The sequence below is a fragment of the Hemitrygon akajei genome, chromosome 5 (assembly GCF_048418815.1).
Source record: "Hemitrygon akajei chromosome 5, sHemAka1.3, whole genome shotgun sequence".
Classification (NCBI taxonomy): Eukaryota; Metazoa; Chordata; class Chondrichthyes; order Myliobatiformes; family Dasyatidae; genus Hemitrygon; species Hemitrygon akajei.
In genome coordinates this window covers 29,947,657-29,965,845 of record NC_133128.1, presented here as the reverse complement: position 1 = coordinate 29,965,845, position 18,189 = coordinate 29,947,657, and the positions used below count along the sequence as shown (strand labels likewise).

Sequence of the window (18,189 nt, the reverse complement as noted above, 5' to 3'; positions counted from 1 at the left end):
CTGTATGTCAGGATGCTGAGAGTTTTACAACATCATTCCTACAGTTCTGGTCAAAAAGCTTCAGAACCTGTGCTTCTGTACCTCTCTCTGCAACTGGAACCTCAACTTCCTAGCTGGAAGACCACAACCTGTGCGAATTGGAAATAACATCTCCACCTTGCTGACGATCAACACTGGCACCCCTCAGGGATGTGTGCTTAGCCCTCTGCTCTACTCTCTCTACACCTATGACTGTGTGGCTAGGCACAGCTCAAATGCCATCTATAAATCTGCTGATGATACAACTATTGTTGGCAGAATCACAGATTGCATCATGAATGATGAATGTCACCTTTTTGTGGCACCGCTCATTGAAAATGTCCTGGATGCTACCAAAGCTAGTGGAACCTTGGTACACGAAGAAGATACATCAGGTAGCTGAGTGGTGTTGCAGCAACAACCTTGCACTCATCAGTAAGAACAAAAAATTGATTGTGGATTTAAGTGAACACAAACCAATCCTCACAGAGGGATCAGAAGTGGAAGGTGTGAGCAATTTCAAGTTCCTGGATGTCAATATCTTTGAGACCCAAACTGGATTCAATGTACCAATGCAGCTATAAAGATTGCAAAATGGAGGTTATACTTCAATAGGAGCTTGAGGAGATTTGGTATGTCACCCAAAACACTCGCAAATTTCTACAGATGTACCATGGAGAGTATGATAACTGGCTGCATCAGCACCTGGTAACGTGGGGCACAGGATTGAAGTAAGCTGCAGAGAGTTGTAGAATAAGTCAGATCCATCATGGGCACCAGCCTTCGTAGTATCCAGGACACCTTCAAGGAGCAAAAATGTGCTATCCATCATCAAGAAACTCCATCGCCCATGACATGCCCTCTTCTCATTGCTACCGTCAGCAAAGAGGTACAGCAGTCTGAAGGCACATAATCAATGATTCAAGAACAGCTTCTTCCCCTCTGATTTCTGACACCTCACTTTTTAATTCCTATTTTTTTGAACTAGTTATTTAACTTAACCATTTAATATATATATTCATCCTGCAATTTAATTTTTTTGTATTGTGTTGTATTGCTGCTGCGTAGTTAACAAATCACACGAGATATGCTGGTGATATTAAACCTCCTCATGTAGTCAATAATCAGCTTGTTGGTTTTGCTGACATTGAGTGAAAGGTTGTTTTTTTGAAACAAACTAATATCTTTATGGGTTTTTTTAAAAGATGAAAACAAATCTTTCCTACAGCTGTACTGGATGGATCCAAGTTGGGTAATTCAACTACCAAATATGATGTATTTCTAAACAACATAATTACACCAGAGGGAATTACATCCATAACAACAGGAAATTCAAAGGTAGATAAAAACTCAGTATAACTCAATAAGGTACTGCTTGAATTAGATAACTATTTAACTAACAAAATATTATTATCAAACCAATCTTTATAAAACAAAGATTTATTCTTATAAGTTATATTGTGGTTATTCCAGATAAAGTAACTATGTGGAGAAAAATTGTATTTGTAAATCAAAGACCAAGATAAAAGCATCTGTTTATGAAACTATTTAACAAAGGAGAGACGATCTAAAATGTTTTCTGATGTTGATAGTCAGTGTGACAGATGTAAAACCGAGACAGCTACATTGACACATATGTTTTGGTCATGTTCTGTATTGAAACATTTTTGGATGTCTGTTTTAGAACCATAGAACATTACAGCACAGAAACAGGCCTTTTAGCTTTTCTTGGCTGTGCCGAACCATTTTTCTGCCTAGTCCCACTGACCTGCAGCTGGGCCATATCCCTCCAAACCCCTCTCATCCATATACCTGTCCAAGTTTTTCTTAAATGTCAAAAGTGAGCCCGCATTCACCACTTCATCTGGCAGCTCATTCCACACTCCCACCACTCTCTGTGTGAAGAAGCCCCCCCTAATGTTCCCTTTAAACTTTTCCCCCTTCACCCTTAACCCATGGCCTCTGGTTTTTTTCTCCCCTGGCCTCAGTGGAAAAAGCCTGCTTGCATTCACTCTATCTATACCAATTATAATTTTATACACCTCTATCAAATCACCCTTCATTCTCCTACACTCTAGGGAATAAAGCCCCAACCTATTCAACCTTTCTCTGTAACTCAGTTTCTCAAGTTCCGGCAACATTCTTGAAAACTTTCTCTGCACTCTTTCAACCTTATTAATATCCTTCCTGTAATTAGGTGACCAACACTGCACACAATACTCCAAATTCGGTCTCACCAATGTCTTATACAACCTCACCATTACATTCCAACTCTTATACTCAATACTTTGATTTATAAAGGCCAATGTACCAAAAGCTCTCTTTACGACCCAATCTACTTGTGATGCCATTTTTAGGGAATTATGTATCTGTACTCCCAGATCCCTCTGTTCTACTGCACTCCTCAGTGTCCTACCATTTACCTTGTATGTTCTACCTTGGTTTGACCTTCTGAAGTGCAATACCTCACACTTGTCTATAATTTCCCGGTTTACTTTTTGAGCCTTTTTTAAACAACAGAAGCTGTTGTTTTGGAGCTGTCCTCCAATCCTCCGGCTCCTGACCCGCGGATATTGACATTTTAAATATTTCTGCCAGGGCTCCTGCAATTTCAACACTAGTCTCCTTCAAGGTCTGAGGGAATATCCTGGGGATTTATCAACTCTGATTTGCCTCAAGACAGCAAGCACCTCCTCCTCTTTAATCTGTATAAGTTCCATGACCTCCCTACTTGTTTGCCTTGTTTCCATAGACTCCATTCCAGTTTCCTTAGTAAATACAGATGCAAAAAACCCATTTAATATCTCTCCCATTTCTTTTGGTTCCATACATAGCCGACCACTCTGATCGTCAAGAGGACCAATTTTATCCCTTACTACCCTTTTGCTCTTAACATACCTGTAGAAGCTCTTAGGATTATCCTTCACCCTGACTGCCAAAGCAACCTCATCTCTTTTTTCAGCCTTCCTCATATCTTTCTTAAGTATTTTCTTACTCTTTTTATACTCAAGCATCTTATTTCCTCCCTGTTGCCTATACATGTTATACATCTCTCTCTTCTTCATCAGAGTTCCAATATCCCTCGAGAACCAAGGTTCCTTATTCTTATTCGTTTTGTCTTTTACCCTGACAGGAACATACAAACTCTGCGCTCTCGAAATTTCTCCTTTGAAGGCCTCCCACTTACCAATCACATCCTTGCCAGAGAAAACCTGTCCCAATCTATGCTTTTTAGATCCTTTCTCATTTCTTCAAACTTGGCCTTTTTCCAGTTTAGAACTTCAACCCGAGGACCAGATCTATCTTTATCCATGATCAAGTTGAAACTAATGACGTTATGATCGCTGAAACCAAAGTGTTCCCCTACACATACTTCCGTCACCTGCCCTAACTCATTTCCTAATAGGAGATCTAATATTGCATCCTCCCTAGCTGGTAAATCTATATATTGATTTAGAAAACTTTCCTGAACACATTTCCCAAACTAATCTATCTAGACCTTTAACACTATGGGAGTCCCAATCAATGTGTGGAAAATTAAAATTAAAATCCCCTAAAATCACAACTTTCTGTCTCCTGCAGTTGTCTGTTATCTCTCTGCACATTATTATCTGAACAGTGGCCGATTAGGAAAAGGGGAGATGCAACGAGACCTGGGTGTCATTGTACACCAGTCATTGAAGGTGGGCATGCAGGTACAGCAGGCGGTGAAAAAGGCAAATGGTATGTTGGCATTCATAGCAAAAGGATTTGAGTACAGGAGCAGGGAGGTTCTACTGCAGTTGTACAAGGCCTTGGTGTGACCGCACCTAGAATATTGTGAGCAGTTTTGGTCCCCTAATCTGAGGAAAGACATTCTTGCCATAGAGGGAGTACAGAGAAGGTTCACCAGATTGATTCCTGGGATGGCAGAACTTTCATAGGAAGAAAGACTGGATCGACTAGGCTTATACTCACTGGAATTTAGAAGATTGAGGGGGGATCTTATTGAAACGTATAAAATTCTAAAGGGATTGGACAGGCTAGATGCAGGAAGATTGTTTCCGATGTTGGGGAAGTCCAGAACGAGGGGTCACAGTTTAAGGATAAAGGGGAAGCCTTTTAGGACCGAGATGAGGAAAAACTTCTTCACACAGAGAGTGGTGAATCTGTGGAGCTCTCTGCCACAGGAAACAGTTGAGGCCGGTTCATTGGCTATATTTAAGAGGAAGTTAGATATGGCCCTTGTGGCTAAAGGGATCAGGGGATATGGAGAGAAAGCAGGTACAGGGATCTGAGTTGGATGATCAGCCATGATCATACTGAATGGCGGTGCAGGCTCAAAGGGCCGAATGGCCTACTCCTGCACCTATTTTCTATGTTTCCTCCTCCAATTCTCACTGGCTATTGGGTGGTCTATAATAAAACCCTATTAATATGGTCATACCTTTCCTATTTCTCAGCTCCACCCATATGGCCTCTGTGGACAAGCCCTCTAATCTTTCCCGCCGAAGCACTGCTGTAATATTTTTCCCTGACTAGCAAAGCCACCCCCCCCCCCACCCTTCATCCCACTGCCTCTATCACGCCTGAAACATCGGAACCCTGGAGCATTGAGCTGCCAGTCCTGCCCCTCCTGTAGCCAAGTTTCAGTAATGGCTATGATGTCATAATTCCACATGTCAATACAGGCCCTCAGCTCATCAGCCTTTCCCACAATACTCCCTGCATTGAAAATATACACACCTTAGAAACTATTACCACCACACACAACCTTACTATTTATGACTTTGCATGAACTACTAACATCATTCACTTTTACCCCCGTTCCACTATCTACTCTGGCACTCTGGTTCCCATCCCCCTGCAAATCTAGTTTAAACCCTCCCCAATAACACTAGCAAACCTCCCTGCAAGTATATTGGTCCCTTTGTAGTTCAGGTGTAACCCGTCTCTCTTGTACAGGTCCCACCTGCCCCAGAAGAGGTCCCAATGATCTAGAAATCTGAAACCCTGCCCCCTACACCTGTTTCTCAGACAAGTCGTCATCTGCCAGAGCATCCTACTCTTACCCTCACTGGCACATGGCACAGGCAGCAATCCAGAGATTATTACCCTTGAGGTCCTGTTTTTCAACTTCCTACCAAGCTCTCTGTACTCACTCTTCAGGATCTCCTGACTCTTTCTACCTATGTCATTGGTACTGATGTGTACCACGACATCTGGCTGATCACCCTCCCATTTCAGAATGCTGTGCACGCGATCAGAGACATCCCTGACCCTGGCACCTGGGAGACAACAAACCATCCAGGAGTCTCTGTCACCACCACAGAATTTCCTGTCTGTACCCCTGACTACGGAGTCCCCTATCACTACCGCTCTCCTCTTCTTCCTCCCTCCCTTCTGCACTGCAGAACCAGACTCAGTGCCAGAGATCCGGCTGCCACAGCTTGTCACAGGTAAGCCATCTCCCCCAACAGTATCCAAATCGCTATACCTGTTTTAGAGGGGAATGGCCACAGAGGAACCCTGCACTATCTGCGCTTTCCCCTTCCCTCACCTGACGGTAACCCAGTTACCTGTGCCCTGTACCTTAGGTGTAACTACCTCCTGGAAGCTACTATCTATAAACTGCTCAGTCTCCAGAATGATCCAGAGCTCATCCAGCTCCAGTTCCCTAACGCGGTTTATCAGGAGCTGCAGTTGGATGCACTTCTTGCAGGTGTCATTCTCAGAGACACCAGAGGTCTCCCTGACTTCCCACATCCTGCAAGAGGAACATTCCAACATCCTGCCTGGCACATTCCCTAGACTAAACCAAAAAAAAGAAAAACAGAAACTTACTGGAACCTACCTTCGCCTCTGCCTGTTTCTCGCCGAAGCCTGATTGAGCCAAAGCCATCCCATTCCGACTCAGTCCACTCTGACAATGGCCGCTGTGTATGGCAGTCTCCCTTTTAAACCTTGGCGCGCTACGTTACGCGCCTGCGCAGTAGTGCCTCTCCCCCCCCGATCAGTTTTTTAAAAAAGCGCCCTTCCCTCAGCGATGCTTCAGTCTTTCACTCTCACCCTCTTGCTTCGATTGAAAAGACCATCGTAAGTTTTTCAAACAACACACAAAATGCTGGTAGAACACAGCAGGCCAGGCAGCATCTACAGGGAGAAGCGATGCGCGCCTGCGCAGTAGTGCCTCTTTACCCCGATCAGTTAAGAAAAGAAAAAGCGCCCTTCCCTCAGCGATGCTTCAGTCTTTCACTCTCATCCTCTTGCTTCGATTGAAAAGACCACAGTAAATTTTTCTCTCCCTTTTAAACCTTGGCGCTACGTTACGCGCATGCGCAGTAGTGCCTCTTTCAGGAAAAACCTCCTTCCCTCAGCGGTGCTTCAGTCTTTCACTCCCAGCCACTTGGTTTGATTTTCTCTACAATTTCTAAAGTTTTAAAAGTTAATTTACAACCTAATAAATTGACAGTTTTATTTGGTAAAATCCCTCAATATATTCATGGTGTTTCTCCATCAGACCAACATGTAATTGCATTTGTTACATTATTGGCTAGAAGGGCTATTTTGTTGAAATGAAAAGATGTTTCTGCTCCTACTTTGATACAATGGCTTTCTCAGGTGATGAGAAAATCAGCCTTAGTTTGGAGAAAATCAGAAGTCAAACTTTCGATCCTCGATTTGATTTTGAGAAAAGGTGGGGTTCATTCCCCCGCTACCATCATTTGATCTGAGTTAATTAATATGGTTCCCTTCCAATCTTTTTTAAAGTTGATTTGAGTTGGCTGATTTTTTTTTCTATGGAAGCTTGTATGATGTATAGCTCTGGGGTTGTGCTCCCAATGGGTGTTTTTTTTTGTTTTTTTCAGTTAGTAGGAGTTTCTTTTTAGTTAGTAGGGCTTTTTTTTCCTTTTTCTTTCAAAAAATATTCTTAACACTTTGTTTTCTTATTATTATTGATATATTGCTTAGCTTTGATAATCAATTATTTGCTAATTTAATTCTTTATTGTATATATTGACATATTGACTCAATGTATCTTTTTTGTTAATCTTCAATAATAATTAATAAAAAGATTTTAAAATGAAATGAAACTGAGATAAAAGGGGAGGAACTTTGTCTATTTTGTAATTACGTAAAAGAAAAAAATTCAATCCACCAACTTGGGAAAAGACAAAAGAAGGAATACAATTCCATGTAGAAGTAGGATTACGTAAAAATTGTTTAATCCAATTAATTTTACAAGTATTATTAAGACTGTCAAAATCAAGAAAATTTAGACCCCCCCGTCATAACTATTCATGACAGATTTTTTAATATAATGAACTTTGTTTTTCCATAAAAAGTTAAACAACATGGTATCTATCAATTTACAGATTTTTTTATCGATGTATAAGGGGAGAGCTATATATATATAATCCTAGAAAGACCTTCTGCTTTACAAAGCAAAACCCGACCTTTCAAAGATAAGTGTTATGCTCTGCTCCGGAGCCCACACTCTGGGTCTTGATTTGGTCTGCAGACTCCAGACTCCGGGTCTTGTAGCCGTCCCTCCTTTCACCCTTGAGCCCAATTAGTCACACCTGTGGATCATCGTGGCTTGTTTGGACTCAAGGAGGCACACCTGATGCTATCGGCTGGCGGTGTATATAAGGGGCTCTGGGACTGAGTCTAGTTGGGGGTTGTCCTGCTTGGAATACCCACTGTTAATCAACAAGTGTAGTCACCCTGGACCAAGCACCCTTCCTATTCCTTGCCTCTTTTGGGTAAGCCTGGCTGGACTGCTGTTGCCTGGTGGGGGACTCTGACCCTTTCCAACCCCTCTCTTCTGACAGGTTGTGCCCTGTGACCTGCCCAGACTCCTGTGGTCCTGCCTGGGAGGCTGGGCCCTGCCCAGAAGTTAGGTGGCCTACCCAGGGGGGCTATCCTCCCAGCATTCCTTGTCCCATAGACCCATCCTCTAGTGTAGCCAGGATCCTGCCCTACCAGACCTATCTCTGAACCCCAGGATTACCTTTGAATGCCATGTCCCTCATGCATGCCATGGTCTCTCCTTCTTGTTTGATCCTTTAGTTGTTCCTGTCCTACCCCTAGTACTTCAGTGCCTGTGTCCTGCACTTGGGTCCAATCTCATGCCCCCTTGTGACAGAACCACCCCCCAAGTCATGGACCCAGGAATGCAGGCACTAGAGTCTATTCCTGTCACCCTGGGGTCCCCTCTTGTCTGAACATTCCCCCCCACCCACCTGTATCTTCTCTAGCTCAGGAGACCCTCCTTGGTCACCTGGAGGCTCCCTTTGATGGGGGGGGGTACTGTTACGGTCCGGTCTGGAGCCCACACTCTGGGTCTTGATCTGGTCTGCGGACTCCGAACTCTGGGTCTTGTAGCCTTCCCTCCTTTCACCCTTGAGCCAATTAGTCACATCTGTGGATCATCGTGGCTTGCTGGGGCTCAAGGAGGCACACCTGATGCCTATTGGCTGGCAGGTGTATATAAGGGGCTCTGGGACTGAGTCTAGTTGAGGGGTCGTCCTGTTTTGCCTTATTTGCTGGTTTGTCTTGTCAGCGCCGTCTATCCCGTTTTGACTTGGTTGCCCCGTTTGCGTTGGTCGCCCTGTTTATCTTGTTCTGATCTGTGCGTCATGTTTGTCCTGTTTGTGCTGTTCATCTGGTTTCATTCTGTTCGTCCTGGCTTGGAGTACCCACCGTTAATCAACTAGTTCTGCAAGTCCGTTCTCGTAGTCACCTTGGACCGAGCACCCTTCCTATTCCTTGCCTCCATCGGGTAAGCCCTTCCGGACTGCCGTTGCCCGGTGGGGGACTTTCGCCCTTTCCAACCCCTCTCCTCTGACAGGTTGTGCCCCGCGACCAGCCCAGGCCCCTGTGTTCCTGCCTGGAGGGGGCTGAGCCCTGCCCTGGAATTATGTGGCCTGTCCAGGGGCTATCCTCCCAGCATTCCTTGTCCCATAGACCCATCCTCTAGCCTAGCCTAGCCAGGATCCTGCCCTGCCAGACCTGTCTCTGAACCCCAGGATCACCTTTAAACTCCACGTCCCTCACGCACGCCACGGTCTCCCCTTCTATCCTTTAGTTGTTCCTGCCCTGCCCCAGTATTTCAGTGCCTGTGTCCTGCACTTGGGTCCACGCTCATGTCCCCTTGTGACAATAAGTCCCTTTGCTTCAGTGGTTTAATTTTTTTGTGGTTTTGTCTGAGGTTGAAAATTATCCACACACCTTAAGCATTCGTTTTTAACAATAGTTATCCCCAAATATGTAACTTTGTCTTTTACTGGAATATTATTAATTTTAGATTGAATGCAACATTTAAGAGGAAACGATTCACATTTGTGAATATTTAGACAGAGGCCTGAGGCTTTGGAGAAAGAGAAATACATTTTAAAGCCAATGAGATTTCCGAAACATCATTTAAGAGTCGTATCATCTGCAACCTGACTAATCCGAAAATTGGAACTTCCACGGGATTATATTTTGTACTGATAATCTGTTATCGTGTATGTTCCAGTCGTAAAACCTAAGGCGGAATCACCATTTTGCTTGTAATTTTAATAGATGCATAGCAAATCAGTGTGAGTAGGAAAGGTGTGAGTTGACAAACTAATTTCTCTGTGTAAATTGCCTGTGTTTAGTGATTGCTGCAAACAGATGGAGATAAATGACAATACGGGGAGACTACAAAAGTGATACTTGTAGGATCCGTGTACATGGGTGGTTGAAGTTTGTTATGGATCCCGCGGGCTGAAGAGCTGTCTCCATGCTGTAACTATCAATGACTGATTCTAGAAGCCTCAATTCCTACAATAATCTTTTGCCTGTTTGAAGCCTGTCAGCGAGGAAGCAGTTATAACTTCTGTAGCTTTACATCCCAAGGCGTTTCCTGTTTATCAGCCGATTTATATCAGTTTCGATTTCCCTTATTCTTTTCTATTGTTTTACTTCGATGTAATTTCCCGAATACGTTGACTGTGTTGATGCTTTCATAGCCAATCTGAGGTCACTGCAAGATTACTACGTATCTTCTAACAGTTTACTCTAAATTCTTGCTGACCTTGGCGATTTCATTTGGGAGAGAGAAAGATCATGTCGTCTTTATCACAGGCCCAAAGAAGGGGATGTTCTGAAATCCTAAAATCATTAAGCTGCCGTAGTTTGAGTGGACTGAAGGACACAATAGTCGGAGAACGGTTGACTGCAGATGGTAAGTAAAACCAAGTCGATTTCTATCTAACAAATAGATTATAGTTGTTTATATCCGTGTAACACTCTCTCTTGCATTAGATTTGTCTTCAATTTAGACTGTTTTTGGCTTTGAGATCAACCTTGTGTGTAATATTGCACGTTTACACTCGATGAAGTTTTAAATTTATTTAAAGAAATCAGTTAGATTTTTTTATCGTAATGTTCAATATCTTCAGTGCTAAAGGTGTTTTGTTACTTGTGTGGTTTGACTGAGGTGCTTCGGCACGCAAGTGATCTGTGGCTGTGACCGCAACCACTGACAGACGGAGCGCTGAACTGACTCGAGTCGGTGGCTGTGGCCCCAGGACTGGCCTCACTCGTCTCGGCCGTTCGTGGTTGTGGACTTTTGTGCACTTTTGGAGACTCTGCAGCTTGATGTTAATGTTCTGTGTATTTTTCACTTTCTGGTGCCTTATTTATTTTTCCCGCACGTTTGATGGTCTGGTGTGGGGTTTTTCTTTAAACGGGTTATTTGGCGTTTCTTTTTGTGACTGCCTGTAAGAAGACACATGTCAAGGTTGTATACTGTATACACGCTCGATAAAAATGTACTTTGAACTATAAGTACTTGCTGGCTAGTTCTGTGTGCTAACAGTATACTGTAATCTTGAACACAAGACAGCGCAAATACAAACCCAAAATGGCAGAATTTCAACCTTGTCAATGTTCTCTGAAGATACAAAACTTTAACCTTAAGTTCCTTAAACATAAAATAAATCAAGCTTGATTTCGCTGCAGCTGTCAAAGTTCCTTTCCACATCCTGTCTGCAATGTCAGCAAATTGATTTTCATATTCCAGCAAGCGTCAACGAGTTAGACCAGCGCAAAGAGGTTAAAAGGAGACAGTTTTATAGAAGATCAGGAAAGGTCCAACGGGGCCAGGGTTGGCCATTGCGTGCTTGTGTTTCTGGTTCTGGTGCGGGTTGGCAGCGAGGCTGAGCAGGCTGCCTGGGGAGAAATGGATGGTTGTGAAGGGAGAGTTAAAGGGAATGAGGAGATAGTGAGGGGATAGATGAATGAAAATGAGACAGAGGGAGTAAAAGAATAATAAATGATAGTGGAGAGAGCTCTGAAAGTGAGGAAGATGAACAAGTTCAGAGAGAATGCGTTGTCATAATAAGGTTTAATGAGAAGGCTCAAGGAAACATGAAGAAAATTAAACACAAAGTACACTTGATTTGCTGTGGTCAAATCAAGACGTACAAAAAAAGCTGGATGAACTCAGCAGGTCGGGCAGCATCCGTTGAAAGAAGCAGTCAACGTTTCGGGTCGAAACCCTTTGTCAGGAAGTCTGTTTCTTTCAACGGATGCTGCCCGACCTGCTGAGTTCGTCCAGCTTTTTCGTAGGTCATGAAGAAAATTAAGCTGTTTGTGCTAACAACAAAACTGGCAAATAAGATGGGGGAAATGGTATCTGCAAAAGTTCTTAATGATGGCAACCTATTGGTAAGATGTGCGAATGAGGAACAGCTTGAGAAAGCACTCAAATTAAGAGTATGTAAGGTGGAATACACAGGGAGGGTGGGAGCACGAAATGGTGGTGGATGTAAAGGAGTGATCACGGGGGGTACCAATGAGTATAAATATGGAGGAGCTGAAGAGGAATGTCAAAGGAGGAAAAGTAATGAATGTTCAAAGACTGAAAACAAAGGATGGAGTGAAAAAGGAAAGTGAAGCAGTATTGATTGAATTTGAAGGAGTGTCAGAGAAGGTGTTCCTGGGTTTTGTGAGTTACCCAGTAAGAGTATGTGCCAAAGCCATTGAGGTGCTATAGTTGTCAAAGGTTTGGACACATAGCTTAAAAACTGTAATAGGCAGAAGAGATGTGCTAGATATGGGGGTGATCATGAATATGAAAATTGTGGAACAGGAGTGCAGCCAAAATGCTGTAATTGTGGAGGAGCTCATAATGTGGCATATAGGGGGTGTGAGATTGACACGGGAGAATAAAATTCAAGAAATAAGAGTGAAAAGAAAGATCACTTGTGCAGAAGCTGTAAGAATGTCAAGAGAACGGAATAATGCTCCTAATGTACAGGGAGCAAGAGGGATGTGAGAGATGCAACAAAGAACAAATGACAGGATTTATGTAGACAAAAAGGCTTAAGTAACATTCATTGCAGGAATGATTAGTAGTACGGCTGATGTAAAGTCAAAAAGTGAAAAAATTCAGCTGGTTGTCAAAGCAGAAATGAACCATTTAGGGTAAGTAGGATTGACATGGGAAGAAGTGAGGGAGAACCTCACTAATCAGTCAAATCAGGAAGTGTCATGGGTTGGTTAATACTAATTATAGTGATTCTTTTGCAATGGAATGCAAGGAGCTTACTGCCAGATAGCCAGGAGTTCAAGCAGTTTATTAAAGAAATGGTTAGACTTTGTGGTATATGGATATACAATGAAATCTAGGGGGAGGAGGGGGTTGTGCTATATTAATCAAACAAGGTTTACCATATAGGGTACTGGAAAAGGAAGATCAGGAATACATAGTGGTGTAAGTGGGAGAGGGGAGGTAGTGGTTATAATTAACTACTATAATCCATGTAAAAGGTTGGATTTGGATAGCTTACTAAGGACACTAGGACAAAACGGACATAAAGTAGTGTGGTGTGCAGATTTCAATGCTCACAGCACAATATGGGGGGATTAGTTTACAGATTCAAATGGAAAGGTAATTGAAGATTTGATGGAAGAAAAGGATTTGGTGTCTATGAATGATGGTAGATGAACAAGGATAAACATAACAGGAACAGAGTCAGTATTAGATATTACATTTGTGTCAAATACCTTGGCTGGAGTTAGTAACTGGGGAGTTTGGACTGCTTCAACAGTAGGCAGTGATCCCTACCCAGTTTCATGTTCAGTGGGTGAAAGAGTTGAAGTAAGATCAGTTGGTGGAATCCCAAAGTGGGTGTTTGGAAAAGCAGATTGGTGTAAGTTCCAGAAGTTGAGTGAAGTAGCATTGAAGAGGATTGACATTTCTGGAAATATAGATGAATTAAACAGTCAGTTGACTTCAGCAATTATTATGGCAGCAGAAGGATCTATACCCAGGAGTAAAAATAGGATGAATAGATTAAGAGGATGGGAGGAGATAGAAGGGAATGGGGGTATTCAGTAATGTTATCTGAGGAGGAAACAGCAGTGTCCAGCAGGGATAAGGCTGAGATCATGGCCAAGTTGTTTGTAAAGGTAGAATTCAGAAAATTTTTCTGAAGAGTGGAGAAGGAAAAGAACAATGAGTCAGCACCCAGGTGTGTTAAACAGGAGGGAAGAGACTGATGATATAATTGATGAACCATTTACGTTGGCAGAGATGGTGAGAGCAATAAAGAGATCAAGAACAACCTCCCCAGGGAAAGATCTGATGTGCTATGTTATGCTAAAAAAATCTAGGAGAAGGAGTGCTCTTGAAGTTGCTGCATCTTTACAACAGTGTGGGAGAAGGGAAGATTACCAAGTGCATGAAAAGGAGTAGTAATTCCAATAAGGAAACCTGGAAAGGATGTGTCAAAACCCACTAGCTACAGGCCAATATCATTAACATCAAATATATGCAAGATAATGGAAAGGATGATAACAGAATGTTTATCGTATGAACTTGAGAAGAGGAGAATGCTGGCAAGTTATCAGTGGTTTTAGGAAGGGAAGGAATTCTATGGACTCGGTGATAAGGTTAGAGACTGAAATAAGAAAAGCCCAGGCAAATAAAGAGTCAGTAGTTGCAGAGTTTTTTGATAGAGAATGCCTATGATATGATGTGGAAGGAAGGATTGTTAATTAAACTGCACAAGATGGGAGTTGGTGGGAGTTTTTAATTGGATAAAAGATTTTGATAGGAAAATTCAGGCTTAGATTCGGTCAGAATTATCAAAACAATACATAGTGGGAAATGGCACACCTCAAGGTAGTGTGATTAGCCCGTTACTTTTCATCATTATGATTAATGATGTCTTCACAAATACCAGTGGATATAGGTAGGTCACTGTTTGCGGATGATGGGGTCTTGTGGAAAAGAGTAAGGAACATGGAGCATATAATCAGGAAACTACAAGGAACAATTGATGAAGTGGTGGAGTGGGGTTATGATTGGGGATGTAGATTTTCAGTAGAAAAAACTCGAACTATATGTTTCACCAAGAAAATAATTGAGGTAGGGAAGAAGTTAAGGATGTATGGGATAGAATTAGAAAGGCTTGGATTGTTTAAATTTCTTGGAGTTGTATTTGATTCAGTTAACATGAGCAGGCCATGTCAGGAAAGTTGAGGAGAAATGTAAAAAAGTAATGTGATGAAATGTTTGACTGGTAGGGAATGGGGAGCAAGCTGTTCAGCATTGAAGAGAATGTATATGGCTTTAGTAAGATCTGTGTTGGACTATGAAAATGTGGCATATGGATCAGGAGTTGGGTCTCGTAAGGAAACTGGATATGATTCAGAATCAGGCTTTGAGAGTGTGCAGTGGGGCTTTTAAAACATCACCAGTATCAGCCCTACAGGTAGAATTGGGAGTAATGCCTTTGAAGCTAAGAAGGGAGCAATTGATGGCAAACTACTGGGGTAATTTGTATGGGCACAATGCTTCTCGCCCTGCAAAAGGAGTGCTGGGAGAAGGGAAGTTTCATAGAGTTAACTTCAGTCAGGTAAGGAATGAGATTGCTAAAGAATATGGAGCGTTTGATCCAAGGATAAGTCCTTCAGTTGTTTATCTGGTTGTAGCTCCATGGAAGATTGTATGACCAGACATAGACTGGCATTTGTTAATGTAAAAAGGAAAGGAAAATATAAAACTGAGTTAAATGCACTTACCAAATTTCATGTGATGGAAAATTATAGTGGTTATACTCAGATTTATACAGATGGTGCTAAGAAACCTGAAATAGGAGTGACAGGGTTTGGGGTGGCTATACTAGCAAAAGAAATTGGAATAAGCAGAAGAGCATCTAGGAGTGAATACAGTGGAGAAATTGGCAGTGTTGGTTGCGTTGCGATGGGTGGACAAAGCTCGACTAGTCAGTGTTGATATGCTCAGATTCATCCTCAGTTCTAGCAAGTTTAAGGTCTTTTCACTCAAACAGCCAGCAAGATGTACTGTACTTTTTGAAGTCCTTCAGTCAGTCACAAGAGTTGCTAATTAGGGAGGTCAGGTTAAATTTCTAAGGGTTCCACCTCTTGTAGGAGTGAAGGGGAATGAGGGTGGATGAGTTGGCAAAGAGGGTATTAAAGAAAATATAGAAATACACATTAGTATCAGCAAAGCAGAGGCCAAGTGTATAATCTGGGAAAGAATCATCCAAATGTGGCAAGATGTGACAGAAGAAAGGGAGGCATTTGTAACAAACACGAGTGTTACAGGTACTAGGGTAGGCAGAGGATACAGAAGAGAGGAAACTGTGTGGACTAGGTTAAGGCTGGAGCACTGTGCACTAAGCAAAACATTGAAAATGATAGGGAAACACCAGACAGGATTGTGTGAGGAATGTCAGTAGAACATCTAATTCTGAGTTGCAGGAAGTATGGGATACAGAGATGATGAGAATTAATCCAAGAGAGTTGGAGGTGCAGGAATTCACTTTAGAAGGGTTACTGGGTATGGGTGAGAGCACAGGTCAGGGTGCTTTTAGCTTTGTTAAGGGATACAGGGATTTTTAAAATAGGATATGATGGATAAGCAGGAATAGGGTACTTGGATGGCCAAAGAAGAAAGGATAACATGTAGATTGGGGGGGGGGGGGTGTATTTAGAATGTAGGTCTATCGTCTGATCCACTCTCCAGAGTAGAAGCTGGCGGCAATGCACCATTACGCTGGGTGCCAACCGCCGTCAAACAAAGGAAGGAGTGGACATCAGAGTAGGAGGGCTTTGGCTCAACAGGCTTCACGAAATCAAGTCAAAGTGAGGTAGACTACCTGTGTAGAATAGAAACGGGAAGTATGACTGAGGCTGGTGTTCTGTACTGGGTGTCAGATGTGGGAAGTCTTGGTGGCTCCCAGCCTCCTGGAAAGCCACATCTGTGTTAGGTGCGTCGAGCTGCAGCTCCTTAGGGATTGCATTAGGGAAATGGTGCTGCAGCTCGATGACCTTCATCTGGTCAGGGAAAGTGAGGTGATAGAGAGGAGCTATAGGCAAGTAGTCACACCTGGGCCTCGAGACAGATAAGTGGGTAACAGGAGAGGGAAGGGCAAGAGTCAGATACTAGAGAGTACACCTGTGGCTATCTCCCTTAATAAGTACTCCTCTTTGAGTACTGTTGGGGGGGGGGGGGAAGGAGTCAGCCAACCTGAGGGAAGCAACAGAAGGGTAGGGAAAGGAAGAAGGCTGCAGTAATAGGGGACTCTATAGTTAGGGGGTCAGCTAAGCAATTCTATGGACGCAGGAAAGGACAACGGATGGTTGTTCGCCTCCCAGGCACCAGGGTCTGGGATGTTTCTGATCGTGTCCATCATACCCTGAGATGGGAAGGTGAACAGCCAGAGGTTATGGTACATATTGGTGCCAGCAACATAGGTAGGAAAGGGGAGGAGGTCCTGAAACCAGACTACAGGGAGTTAGGAAGGAAGTTGAGAAGCAAGACCTCAAAGGTAGTAAATAGAGAAAGCTTAGAGACAGTGCGAGAGGGAGTATAGGCAGGTGATAGAGAAGGGATGTGCTCACACTGATGGTTTGAAATGTCTGTTTTAATGCAAGAAGTATTATGAACAAAGCAGATGAGCTTAGAGCGAGGATCAGTACTTGGAGCTATGATGTTGTGGCCATTACAGAGTTGGATGGCTCGGGAGCAGGAATGGTTACTTAGAGTGCCAGGCTATCGATGTTTCAGAAAGGATGGGGAGGGAGGCAAAAGAGGTGGGGCGTGGCACTGCTGATCAGAGATGGTGTCACGACTGCAGAAAAAAAGTCCTGGAGGGATTGTCTACTGAGTCTGGGTGGAAGTTAGGAACAGGAAAGGGTCAATAACTCTGCTGGATGTTTTTTATAGACCACCTAATTGTAACAGCGACATTGAGGAGCAGATGGGGAGAAAGATTCTGTAAAGGTGTAATAACAGGGCTGCCATGGTGGGAGATTTTAATTTCCCAAATATTGATTGGCATCTCCATAGAGTAAGGGGTTTAGATGGGTGGAGTTTGTTAGGTGTGTTTAGGAATGATGACACAATATGTAGAAAAGCCTACAAGAGGAGAGGCTATCCTTGACCTGGTATTGAGAAATGAACCAGGTCAGGTGTCAGATCTCAGTGGGAGAGCATTTTGGAGATAGTGATCACAATTCTATCTCCTTTACCATAGCATTGGAGATAGATAGGAGCAGCCAAGTTAGGGAAACATTCAATTGGAGTAGAGGAAATGTGAAGCTATCAGGCAGGAACTTGGAAGCAGAAATTGGGAGCAGATGTTCTCGGGGAAATGTACAGCAGAAATGTGGGAAATGTTCAGGTGGTATTTGTGTAGCATTCTGCATAGGTACATTCCAATGAGATGGAAAAGCTGGGAGGATACAGGAATCTTGGTGTATAAAGGCTGTTGAACATCTAGTCAAGAAGAAAAGAAAAGCTTATGAAAGGTCAAAAAACTAGGTGATCGAGATCTAGACGATTATAAGGCTAGCAGGAAGGAGCTTAATGAAATCAGGAGAGCCAGATGGGGTCATGAGAAGGCCTTGGCAGGCAGGATTAAGGAAAACCCCAAGGCATTCTACAAGTATGTGAAGAGCAAAAGGATAAGACGTGAGAGAATAGGACCAATCAAGTGTGACAGTGGAAAAGTGTGTATGGAACCGGAGGAGATAGCAGTTATACTTGATGATTACTTTGCTTCAGTATTCGCTACGTTAAAGGATCTTGGCAATTGTAGGGATTACTTACAGCGGATGGAAAAGCTTGAGCATATAGATATTAAGAAAGAGGATGTGCTGGAGCTTTTGGAAAACATCAAG

The 18,189-nt window shown here is 43.0% G+C and overlaps 1 protein-coding gene across 1 annotated transcript in view; it reads left to right on the top strand.

Annotated features, from left to right (window-relative positions):
• The first annotated feature begins 7,689 nt into the window (after nt 1-7,689).
• Nucleotides 7,690-18,189, top strand: part of LOC140727581 (uncharacterized) — a 167,282-nt gene continuing 156,782 nt past the window's right edge. Inside the window, exons 1-2 of the mRNA XM_073045104.1 lie at nt 7,690-7,763; nt 10,114-10,213. The gene's annotated coding sequence lies outside the window, so the exon portion shown is untranslated. The remainder of the gene's footprint in view (nt 7,764-10,113; nt 10,214-18,189) is intronic.